The following is an 11,802-nucleotide window of genomic DNA, read 5'->3' as shown; positions in this document are numbered from 1 at the left end:
AATCAAGAGTACTAAGGCCTTGAAATACCTCTTCAACTGAAAGCTTCAATGATGATAAATGAGTCGTGAATGGACTATCGTTAGTATCACTAATACAATTATTTATATTTGGACTTTGGTTAGAATAGACAGTACTAAAGAAGTCTTTAAATAAATTGGAAACAGCATATCCACCGGTTGATAATTTATTATCATACTCCATAGTATCAGGTATTTCGTTATCCAATTTAAGACTTTTTATGTAGCGCCAGAAAGATTTAGGATCATTAGTAAGATTTAACTGAATTTTACGTAGATATTGGTTACGACAATTTTTGCTTTCTTTTTTGCATAACGCACGAATACGGGAAAATTCATTGTATATGATGGGATCTTTTGTAATTTTGTACTCTTTATGCAAGCGTTTTTTATTAAAGATTAGTGTTTTAAGTTCTGTGCTATACCAAGGAGGATAGCTTGATTTATGATTATAAAATTTCGGGGTAAATAAGTTAAGTCTTCTTTGTATCATAATACAAAATGCGAAAATTTAATATATAATTTACCATATGTATCTATTACAATTACAATAAATGTAGTTACTAAAATGTATGATTATTTTTTAAAAAAATAATATAGTCTATTATTAAAATGAATTAAAATAATTATTTATTATTTTACTCCTAAATTTAAATTAAATGTACTTACATTTTATTGAACTTTTCATTTAAATATACAGGGTGTAAATCTTTCGAACCATAGTAATGTATGAGCGAGTATCCTGGTGAAGTGTAAAATAGGACCTCGTTTTTTTTTTTTTTTTTTTTTAAAATTGGAGGAATTTTGGAATAACCCCCCTGAATTTCTCTAAAATTAAAAATAAATCATACCACAATATTTCCCGCAAAATTCTCATACAAATTGAATGGTCACTCGATTTTTTGTAATTTTTGCGCCCTCCCCTGAACTTTGGGTTCAAAGTTGGAAAAAAATTTCACATCAGTGTGACCCATCAATTTGTATTGAAATTTCACTGGGAGTCTTGTGATGTAGTTTAATCGATTAAATAACAAGAAAGTCCGAAAAACCCACAAATAATGTGATATTTTTTTAATTTCATTAATTTATTACGTCTTTTATTATTTATTCAAACCGATTATAATTTTTATCATTGAAACTGTTATAAAATTATAAATTTTTTTCTTTTTAGGTCGGGAAAATAAAACAATTATAATATTGAAATGAATATTTTTAACTTTATTACAATAGTATAATTAGAAATAATTATTTTAATGTAATCGGCACAGTACTCTTTTCCGAAATTAATCAATAATGAGAATATGGTACATCACTGAGCTTGTTAATGTTTATTTAAATGTTCGAAAAATACTGTTCACTATTGAATAGTCACTTATTAAATTGCACATAATATTAGATAACCTTTAAAATATAACTTCTTTTTTTGTGCAATAAAAATGCATAAATATTACATTATTTATAGGTTTTTTCGGTTTTTCTTGTAAATAATCGTTTAAACTAAAAATAAACTACATCACAGGACTCCCAGTGAAATTTCAATATAAATTGATGGGTCACACTAATGTGAAATTTTTTTCCAACTTTGAACCCAAAGTTCAGGGGAGGGCGCAAAAATTACAAAAAATCGAGTGACCATTCAATTTGTATGAGAATTTTGCGGGAAATATTGTGGTATGATTTATTTTTAATTTTGAGAAATTCAGGGGGGTTATTCCAAAATTCCTCCAATTTTGGAAAAAAAAAAAAAAACGAGGTCCTATTTTATACTTCACCAGGATACTCGCTCATACATTACTATGGTTCGAAAGATTTACACCCTGTATATGTGAGAGTGAACGGGGAAAAAGAGCAGTCTTGACAAGTTATCTAGTCGCTGTGAAAATGGCGAATGTCTCGAAAACATAATTTGTAAAAAAAGTAAAACACTCGTTGATGATTTGAAAAAATATCAAAGTAAAAATTAAATAACAAATAAAAATCGCGCGAACTAAAACTGTTGGTCAATGGTTACTGACACGTCTGGTTATTCCGCCAAAAGTTCATACGTTAAATTCGAGCTATAGTCTCAATGAAAATATTTTATAACTATTATTTTAAAGTTTTTTATTAATGTACTAATCAAGGGGTAATATGTCTAATAACAATATAAGTGAATAAAACTATTTGAATGGCTATAACCGTTCTTTCATTATAATGAAACGATTCTTTCATTATAATGAAAGAACTTTGGTGAATCCGTACGATTATTTTGAACATTGAACGGTTCCAGCACTTACTAAAAATTGTTCGGTTATTTATTGAACGCAGAACTTTCCTGGAACTTATAAAAAATTACACGGTTCATTATTGAACATTGAACTCTCTCAGCACTCGTGGGTCGCTTGAACCGACCGTGAACCAAAAAAATGCTACTCGGGCAACCTGGACTGGTTAACGTCGGAAACGAAACAGAACGCAATATCCGTAATCCATAACCGGCGGCGGCCTTATCTCGGTGTCAAGGTCGGGGAGGCAATCGATTGTCATACTAATAGCTGGACGGCTGATATCGCGAGAGACATGGGTGAGCGCCATCATAGAGCGACGGGCGGTGCCGTGTCAACTCCCCCCCCCCCACCAAGCCGTTAGTCAATCTACTGACCCGGCTGGTTTTTGTAAACAAATTGTCGCATCATACACAGTAGTTATAAGTAACAAACAATTGTTGACTTACCGCCATGTTCTTTGTGTGTATGGTCATTGATATTGCGTTCAAGACTTGCCGTATTAGACTGAAACCTTCAGTCTCGTTGGCAAGAGGGAATGACGTAAGAACCGAGGAAACAGAGGAAGGAAGGAAACTCTTCGACCGATACACGGGACGAGGGGTTTCAGGAGGGGAATCAAGAGGAGGAGGAGAAGGAGCATCTGACAGGAAAACTTCCACTGCGTACCCCAGGTCGTCCACGGTTTCTTCGACCTCCATAGAAGCCGGTCCAGCTGTGGCGGTTGTTGCTGTGAAGCTGGCGGTCCGGACGATCTCCGATAGAGGTGGTGAACGGGACCTTGGCGCGGGCATTGTAGACGCCGGTGCGGCTGGCGGCTGGATGGCCGCTTCCTTCTCACGGTCCTTCCTCTCCTTAAAGGCCCGATTGATGCGCTCCCTCCAACGTACGTCGGAGAAAGTGAGCTTCCTATAGCCTCGATGCGCCGGTGGCGGCCTGGTGGCCGAGCCCATCCCGGAGGATGTGCTCGCCACGTCAGCGGCTCTGTCCCGGGTGTAGGGTGCAGGAGCAGGACGATCGGTGGTTCGAAGCCGTCGGCCCGCCGGTCGCTAGACCGCCACATTAGTGGGAACCGGGCGCTGCGGAGGGAAGGTACCACCCTCTCCCGGCACAGTCGCGAGGGCCCTTCGGGTTTCACGGAGGGTAGCCGCAAGGCCGTCCCTCATCCCCCGATTGTAAAAGGCACTGCCAATCAGGTCTCTAAGGATGTGGTGCAATGGTGCGTTCCGGGCCGCCTCGACCGTCGCACGGATCGCCGGAACGTGATCCAGCGGGACGTCGAGCGCCTCCACCAACCGGTGGAGGAGATCGCACACCAGCTCGTCACGCTCGCAACTTCTCTGACCTTTTTTTTTTTTTCACGACCGGCATTATTGTGGGCCGCCCTGTAACTGCCACGAGACATTACTTCAGGGAAGCCCACGCCGTCTTAATAATTCATACCACCATGTTGTGAATCAGCCCGAAATTAATCAAGAGCTGATTCACAACGTGGTGTGGTTCCCTCCCGTTAACTGGATCTCGCAGTGGGAACCATTAGGGAGGGTTGGCAAAATAACTCACAAACAAAGACACAAAAGCAAGAACAAGAACCTAAGGCACCGGCCTAAACCAGCGCCTCAGGTCCTCCTGTGCCGGGCGTCGTGGCTGCTCTGTCTCAGGCGTTCCGCTTCATCCTTCTTTAATAAGACGGATTCGGCGAACGCCTGGACGAGCTTCCATGCCTCCCGACTCTTCAACACCAGGTCCACCATGGACCCGACTCGGAACGTGGACCCTAACGACATCTGCCTAAGCGCCAGCCGGTATTCGGGTTTGAGGGACCGGTTGCGTTCTCGGTGGAACTCATGCCCGGCGGCGCGTTCCTTGGCGAGCATGTCAGCGGGCGGCAGTGACGACAGGATACCCGCCGCCACTCCGGACATCGTTCGGTACGCCGAAACTGTCCGGATCGCCACCCGCCTTTGCACCCTGAGCAGGGCTTCACGGTTTTTGGACGAATAACTTCCCTGACGTGACATGTTGAAATTAAAACAGCCCATTAGCACTACTATACATCGACGACGGCCCGTACTCGGAATTTGTAATTCTTGATAACTATTTTTATTTTAAACATGATACGTGAAGTTTTAGTGGGGGATTTTGATCTGTCAGGAACACCCCTTTGCCCACTTTTTTGGCTAGTCTGACGGGGCCCCACCGCTTCGGCGCGAAGCTGGCACAAAATTTTGTTAGTTTATTAGATAAATGGTGTTATTATAAGGCATAATACATCACGTCTCCGACCGAAAAAGGTTTTACTACGTGTTTCATCGGAACGTTATCTATAATTTTCCCGGCCGGCTGTTTGGGTGATGGGCGGCTATTGTTTAAATTATCGGCAGTCGCCGTGTTTACATGTGCGACCGCCTAGTCACCAGGTCGTTTCGCCTCTCGGCCGAGAACGAGTACGGAAGGCGGATAACCTGGTTTTTTATTTCGACGATTACGCAACGTAAATAGTATCGACGGTATTTTAGGGTCCCAGGTGTTATGGTCACCCTCTACTAGTAGGGTGTGGAGACCTTTTTTTAGCTCCTGATTTTTTCGTTCTACCGGATTTGCGCGCGGATGATAAATAGGTAAGGTCCAGGCTTCCGCCCCCCATTTATTTATCGTGTTAATCATTTTGTTAGAAACCAGATTCCGTCCGTTGTCGCAAAGCAATACGCGGGCGTACCCTTTTTTTTCCCCTCCTTCTCGACTTTAATGTGGACCACCCTGGAACTGCCGTTAGGCATTGCTTCTGGGCGGCCCACGTCGCCTTCGCTACTTCTTACCACTGCGCTGTGACCCGGCCCAAGTTTACACTAGGGCCGAATCCCAGCGTGGCGTAGCCTCCCCCGTTAGCCGGACCCCACTAGAGGGTCCGTTGCCCGGGTTGGTCCACGTGGAGATGGGTGTAGGCGTCTTCTTCTTTCCGGTTTCTGGTCGGAGCCCGACCTTCTTCCTTTTTCCTGCTTCCGGGACAGTCCTTGGAAAGGTGCCTCTCCTTCTTACACCTGAAGCAGGCTTTTGACCTGTCCGGGCTTTTGCACGCGTGGACAATGTGCCCGCGTTCTAGACACCTGTAGCACTGAGGTCCCTTGTTGAGAATCCTCAGCCTACAGGACGTCCACCAGACCCGGACTCGGCCTAGGCCTGCCAGGCGATGAACCGTTTTGAGGGGCACCTCGCACCTCGCATACCGCCCTTTAACGTTCGTGAGGACCGTGATTGGTCCCACTTGCGGCGGCAGTTCTCCATTCGGATACTTCAGGGCGGCGCTCAGTGCTCGCTGGACATCGTGTTCCTCCTGCCACTCCTCCACGTGCAGGAGGAGGACGGTGCAGGACATCGAAGGTCGGTGTACCCGCACATCTATTTCCTTTAGGGCCGCCCTCAGACTGGCAGCCAGAAGGTCAGCTTGTTCAGCCGACCCCCGGACCTCCAGGAGGAAGGCACCCGTCTGCGTCCTCCGGGTCCCGGACACTTGAATTCCCAGGACCTGGAGGTCTACAGCAGCCATAGCTATGCCCATTATCGTGGCATACTTCTGCCCCTCTTTTAGTGGGCCGATCACCACGGCTTCCGTGCGTGGCACTTTTGCCTGCAGTTTCACCGCTTTCTGGTTTCTCGTCGACGTCGTCTGCGGATGTTTGGACTCAGCCGCCGTATCCTCCTTCTTCTTCCTGGTGCCCGCCTTGTGTCCTACGACTTGGGTCCACAATGATGGTTTAGCGGGAGCAGCTCCCACATCTCCCTCTGCAGACTCCACGCCGTTTTCCCGGTTCACCACCAACCGGTCGGTTAGCGTCTCGGTGGGCGCAACGACCGAATCGGCGGCAGTACCCACAGCAGCGGGACGTTTTCTCTTCCTTTTCCTCTTCTTCTCCGACTCCTCGGGTCCTTTTGGTATAAAGGCCGGTGGGCCCTCGACGACCGTTTGCGTCCCGACTTCCTTGGCCGTTTTCGAGAGCGCTACTGCCGGCGCCCGCGGCTCAGCTTTGGACACCGCTGAGGCTTCCTGGTGGATCCTGGACGGCAGAGACGCTCTTCTGCGTTTCTCCTCATCCAGGATCTCCTCCGGGTGCTTCGTTGCCATTTGCACCTCCTTGTGCACCCCCATACCCAAGCGTTTGTCTATAACCCCTCGAAGCACAGCCACTTGCGCGGCTATACCTTCGAGCATAGACGACGTGGCAGTCGGCACGGCCGCACAGCACTCCTCAGCTCGCTGAGGGCTTGACACGAGAGGGAGATCTGCTGAACGAGGTACTCCAGGTGTGTGCCCGGGACCTCGTTCATCAGACTCCCCTCGACCTCAGCGGTTCTGGCGAGAGCGACAACGTGGTTGAGACCGACATCAAACGTGGCCTCGTCGTCGCTCTACTCTTCTTCCCAAAGAAGCGCCCTCCTCTTGCCAGGATGGCGCAATGGGGGAGTAACTGGCACCAGGAGGACCCAAGCAGGGGCGGTGCTGCTGGAGGTCAAAGGCGTGTCCTCGCACGCAAACCTCCTGGCCGCCAAGCTAAAGGAGGCCCTTCAGGAGCATGACGTTCGGGTCAGCAGGCCGACTAAGACCTTTTTTTTTTTTTTTTTTTTTTCNTTCTTCTTTTTCCTGGTTTCTGGTCGGTTTTGAAGCCCGACCTTCTACCTTGTTTCGGCTTCCGGGGCAGTCCTTGGAGAGGTGCCCCTCCTTCTTACACCTGAAGCAGGCCTTCGACCGGTCCGGTCCCTTGCACGCGTGAGCTATGTGCCCGCGTTCTAGACACCTGTAGCACTGAGGTCCCTTATCGAGAATCCTCAGTCTACAGGACGTCCACCCGACCCGGACTCGGCCTAGACCTGCCAGGCGATGAGCAACTTTGAGGGGCACCTCGCACCTCGCATACCGCCCTTTACCGCCAGCATTTGTGTGGACCGTAATTGGACCCACTAGCGGCGGCAGTTCTCCATTCGGAGACGTCAGGGCGGTGCTCAGTGCTCGCTGCACATCTTGCTCCTCCTGCCACTCTTCAACGTCCAGGAGGAGGACGGTGCAGGTCATCGACGGCCGATGTACCCGCACGTCCATCTCCCCCAGGGCCGCCCTCAGACTTGCCGCCAGGAGGTCAGCTTGTTCGGCCGACCCCCGGACCTCCAAGAGGACGGCACCCGTCTGCGTTCTCCGGGTCCCGGACACATTTATGCCCAGAGCCCGGAGATCCACCGCGGCCATGGCTGTGCCAATGACAGCGGCATACTTCTGCCCCTCTTTTAGGGGGCCGATCACTACGGCCTCTGTGCGGGGCACTTTGGCACGCAGTCTCGCCGCTTTCTGGCGTTTTATCGCCTGAGCCGTCATCGTCTGAGGAGGAGGTTTGGCCTCGGCCGCCGTATCCTCCTTCTTCTTTTTTGTTTTGCCCGACTTGCGTCCCACGACCTGGGACCACTGAGGTTCAGCGGAAGCAGCTCCCGCATCCCCTTCCGCGGACACCATGTCGCTGGCTCGGTCCGCCATCGGCCGGTCAGTAGGCGTCCCGGTGGACGCACTAACTGATCCGGCGGCAGTACCCGCAGCGACGGGCAGTATCTTCTTCCTCTTCCTCTTCCTTTTCTCCGTCTCGTCCGGACCCTTTGGTGAATCGGCCGGTGGGTCATCGACGACAGTCTGCGTCGAGACTTCTTTGCCCATCTTCGGGGAAGATGCTTTCGGCGGCCGCGATCCGGCAGTTGACTCCACTGCAACATCCTGGTGGATCCTGGCCGCTGGAGACGCCCTTCTACGTTTCTCCTCTTCCAGGATCTCCTCCAGGCGCTTCGTCGCCATCTGCACCTCCTTGTGCACCCCCATACCACGACGTTTGTCTATGACACCTCGAAGCACAGCCACTTGCGCGACTATGCCTTCTATCATAGACGACGTGGCCGTCGCCACGTCCGCCGGGTCATGCCATCTCTTGCGACATGGCCGCACCGCGCTCCTCAGCTCGCTGAGGGCCTGGCACGAGAGGGAGATCTGCTGAACGAGATACTCCAGGTGGGTACCCGGGACCTCGTTCATCAGACTCCCCTCGACCTCCGCTGTTCGGGCGAGAGCAACGACGTGATTGAGGCCGACGTCAAACGTGGCCTCGTCGTCGCTCTCTTCCTCTTCCCCCAAAGGCGCCCTCCTCTTGCCAGGATGGCGTACTGGAGGAGAACTCTCCGGCAGCGGACTAAGCGCGGGCGATTCCGCACGCTGGCGAGTCGATGAGCCTTCCCCAGGGGAAGGCTCATTGCTTCCACGACGGTCGCCCGTCCGCATCATCTCGTCTTCGTCATCCAAAGGAGATGTCACTTCCTGCTTTATTTGTCCTTCTGTGTACGCGAGGTACTCAACGGCCTGATAAAGCCCACGACCCATGCTTCTCATTATCCCGCTGTCGTTGTAGCGGGATAAGAGTTCCGAAGCGACTAAGCGAGCAACGCCCGTGAGGCGTTCCACCGCAGCTTCCCCTCGGCGACTAGCAATGCATTTCTCGATGAGTTCCGCTCTTAGCTCGGGCTCATCAACACCTTCTAAAGGATTATACTCCTTAATCCTCTCCGGGGCGAATGGACGTCCATCGTCCAAGTCCCTCTTCATCAGCTTCAGTACCGTCGACACTGAACTCCGGAAAGATTCAGCCGTCCGGAATGAGCCGCACGGGAACGAGTCCATCGTCCATCCTCCAGTCTCCATGCTTTGGAGCCAGCCGTTCCATCTTGTGAACTCCGACTGAGTTAGCGGCATGTCGTCACGAAAACGCTCACGCACGCCTTCCCAGTCGTCCACCATCTCCTCGATGGTAGCTAAGCCACCAGCAGTTACCTCAGTGACCCTAAGGTCACTGGAGGATGCCTGCTTGGCACATCCTCCGACAGTAGCTTGGGCGCGAACGCCCCCTGGACCCTGCCTCACCAGTCCAACGGCTTTGATGCAGTCGCTTGATGACGACCGGGTCGAGCCTGCAACGGCACTCTTCCCAGCCGGCCCTGGAGTCTCCGAAACTCCTGGAACGGTACCTGTATTTTTCAAATGGTGTCCTTCCATGTTTGGTTTTACGGGTGTCCTTCCCTGCGTTTTACCTGCCGCCAGGGGATTTGTTTTCGATGTTACCTTCACCTAGGTGGTTGCCTTACCAGGCTATCGGGCCCACCCGCCCGTTATGGAATTACCCTCGATCGCTACCGCTTATTCGTCCACTCTAGGAGTGGCTTATATCACGGCTACCCTGCATATTTGCCGGGTTAACAAGCGAACGAGGGGCTCGCTGTCCGCGACCGCTTATTCGTCAGTCCAAATGAATGGACTGCTTATTTCGCGGCTAACCTACATATCTGCAGGCCGTTCCTCTATCCGCAACCTGAGGACGCGCCCGATTCCCCGAGCTAGGGAACTGCGCCCGCTGCAGCAGCTCGTAGCCCCGTAGAGCCCGATTCCACCACAGTGAGAGCACAGCAAACGGGAGGCCGACTAAGACCTGCAGCGTCATGCTCCTGGACGTAGAGGAGTGGATGGAGTCGGGGGACATTAAGTCCGCCCTCCAGGCCACAGACGGGGGCCAGGCCGAAGATTGGGCATGAGTCCCGCCAAGCAATTCATGACTTTCTGGGCCCGCTGGGCCGCACGAGTAATGTGCGGCCTGAACTTTAGACGTTTGTCTATGACAAGGCCCAGATAAGTCATGGAGTCCTTAAGCGGGATCTCCACCCCCAGCACGGCGAGCCGTGGAGGAGTGAACTTGTACCTGCCCGTGAACAAGACCGCTTCGGTCTTGTCCAGGGCGAGGCTAAGTCCACTCCCCTCCTGCTGGATCCAGGCGGTGACTGCGCTGAGCGCGCAGTTTGCCCGGGATCCAGCCTCCTCGGCCGAGGCGCCTTCCGCCACCACCAGCGTGTCGTCCGCGTAGCAGACGACGCGCACGCCCGGCGGTAGCGGAACGCGGAACACCGCGTCGTACGCGATGTTCCACAGCAGAGGCCCGAGAACCGACCCTTGCGGGACGCCTCCCGTAACAGGTAGGATTCTCGGGCCCGCGGCGCTCTCGTAAGAGATGACCCGATCGCTAAAGTACGACCGGATCATCCGCCCGAGGTAAGGAGGCACCCGAAACGCGTCCAGCGCTCCGAGGATGTGTGACCATCGCACGGAGTTGAACGCGTTTCGGATGTCCAAGCTCACCGCCACCCCGAAACCCTGCTCAGTTTTGGCCTTGAGGGCCAAGTCCCTGAAGAGGGAGGCCGCGTCATCCGTCGACCTCCCCCTCCGGAAGCCGAACTGGCCCTCGGCCAGTCCGCCGACGTCGACCAGGTGGGCTTCGATCCGGGTGACGAGCAGCCGCTCGAGGATCTTCCCCAAGTCGTCCAACATGCAAAGCGGTCGGTACGACGAGGGGAGACCCTCGGGCTTGTCACCCTTTCTCAGAAGCACCAGCCTGGCCTTCTTCCACTTCGTGGGGAATTCACCCTCCGAGAGGCAGCGGTTCGCGACGGCGCGTATCCAGTCCGGGGCGAGGTCGTTTACCAACCCCCACACCCGGTTTGGAATCGCGTCAGGGCCGGGAGCTGTGTTCCGGCCCCGTACGCGCGCCACCGCGTCGGCCACCTCCTGGGTGGTGAATTCCTCCACCGACACGTCGTCCCCGAACGCAGGGGGAGGCAGAGGCGGGTGTGTCGGAAAGAGCGTGTCTACCGCCCTTTCCAGCACTTCCGCCTCCAGCTGACCGGAAGCCGGTGAACCGCGGAGCTTCCGCATAACGACCCGGTAGGGTTTCCCCCACGGGTCGTGGTCCACCGACTTCACGAGTTCGGCCCAGCACTTCGCTTTGGCCCGCCTGATGGCGAGCTTCAGCTCTTTGCGGGCCGACCTCAGCGCCTCCCTCGGGTCCGGGGATTCCGGGTCCCGCGGCCAACGGTTGGAGCGCGTCATAGTCCTCCTGACCCGGACGCACTCCTCACGCCTGACCGCCACCTCGGCGTTCCACCAGTGGACTGGCGGTCCGCGAGTCGACGGCGGTCGTTTGGCCGGGAGGGCGAAGTCGCAAGCTGCGACCACCCTCCGGTCCAACTCTTCCGCCGCTTCGCTCGCGGAGACGCGCCGGTCCGGTACCGCGGGCACCGACCATTGAGCGAGCAGTAAGCTCGTCTCAAAAGCGTCGACGTCCGTGGCCGGTCCGACTCGCCAGCCCACTCGCCCACCGCGTGACGGCACGCGGGGCACGGCTCGAGGGGGACGGCCACCATCGCCGCACTCGTACACGATGTACCGGTGGTCGCTGAGGTTTTCCCTGTACGGGAGAACCGACCAGCCGGTCACGTGCGGGTGCAGCGACGGAGACACCAGCGTGACGTCCACCACCGAGCTCGAGGAGTGACCCTCGAACGTCGGGGTGGATCCCCTGTTGGCCGATACCAGCCCGAGGGCCGACATCAGGTCCAACAGTTCTTCGCCACGCTGATTCGTGTCCGCCGACCCCCAGACCGGGGAGTGAGCGTT

The sequence above is a fragment of the Daktulosphaira vitifoliae genome, unplaced genomic scaffold (genome assembly GCF_025091365.1).
Source record: "Daktulosphaira vitifoliae isolate Bord-2020 unplaced genomic scaffold, ASM2509136v1 Scaffold_4, whole genome shotgun sequence".
Lineage (NCBI taxonomy): Eukaryota > Metazoa > Arthropoda > Insecta > Hemiptera > Phylloxeridae > Daktulosphaira > Daktulosphaira vitifoliae.
The sequence above is the reverse complement of the archived record's forward strand: the minus strand, read 5'-3'. Positions refer to the sequence as shown.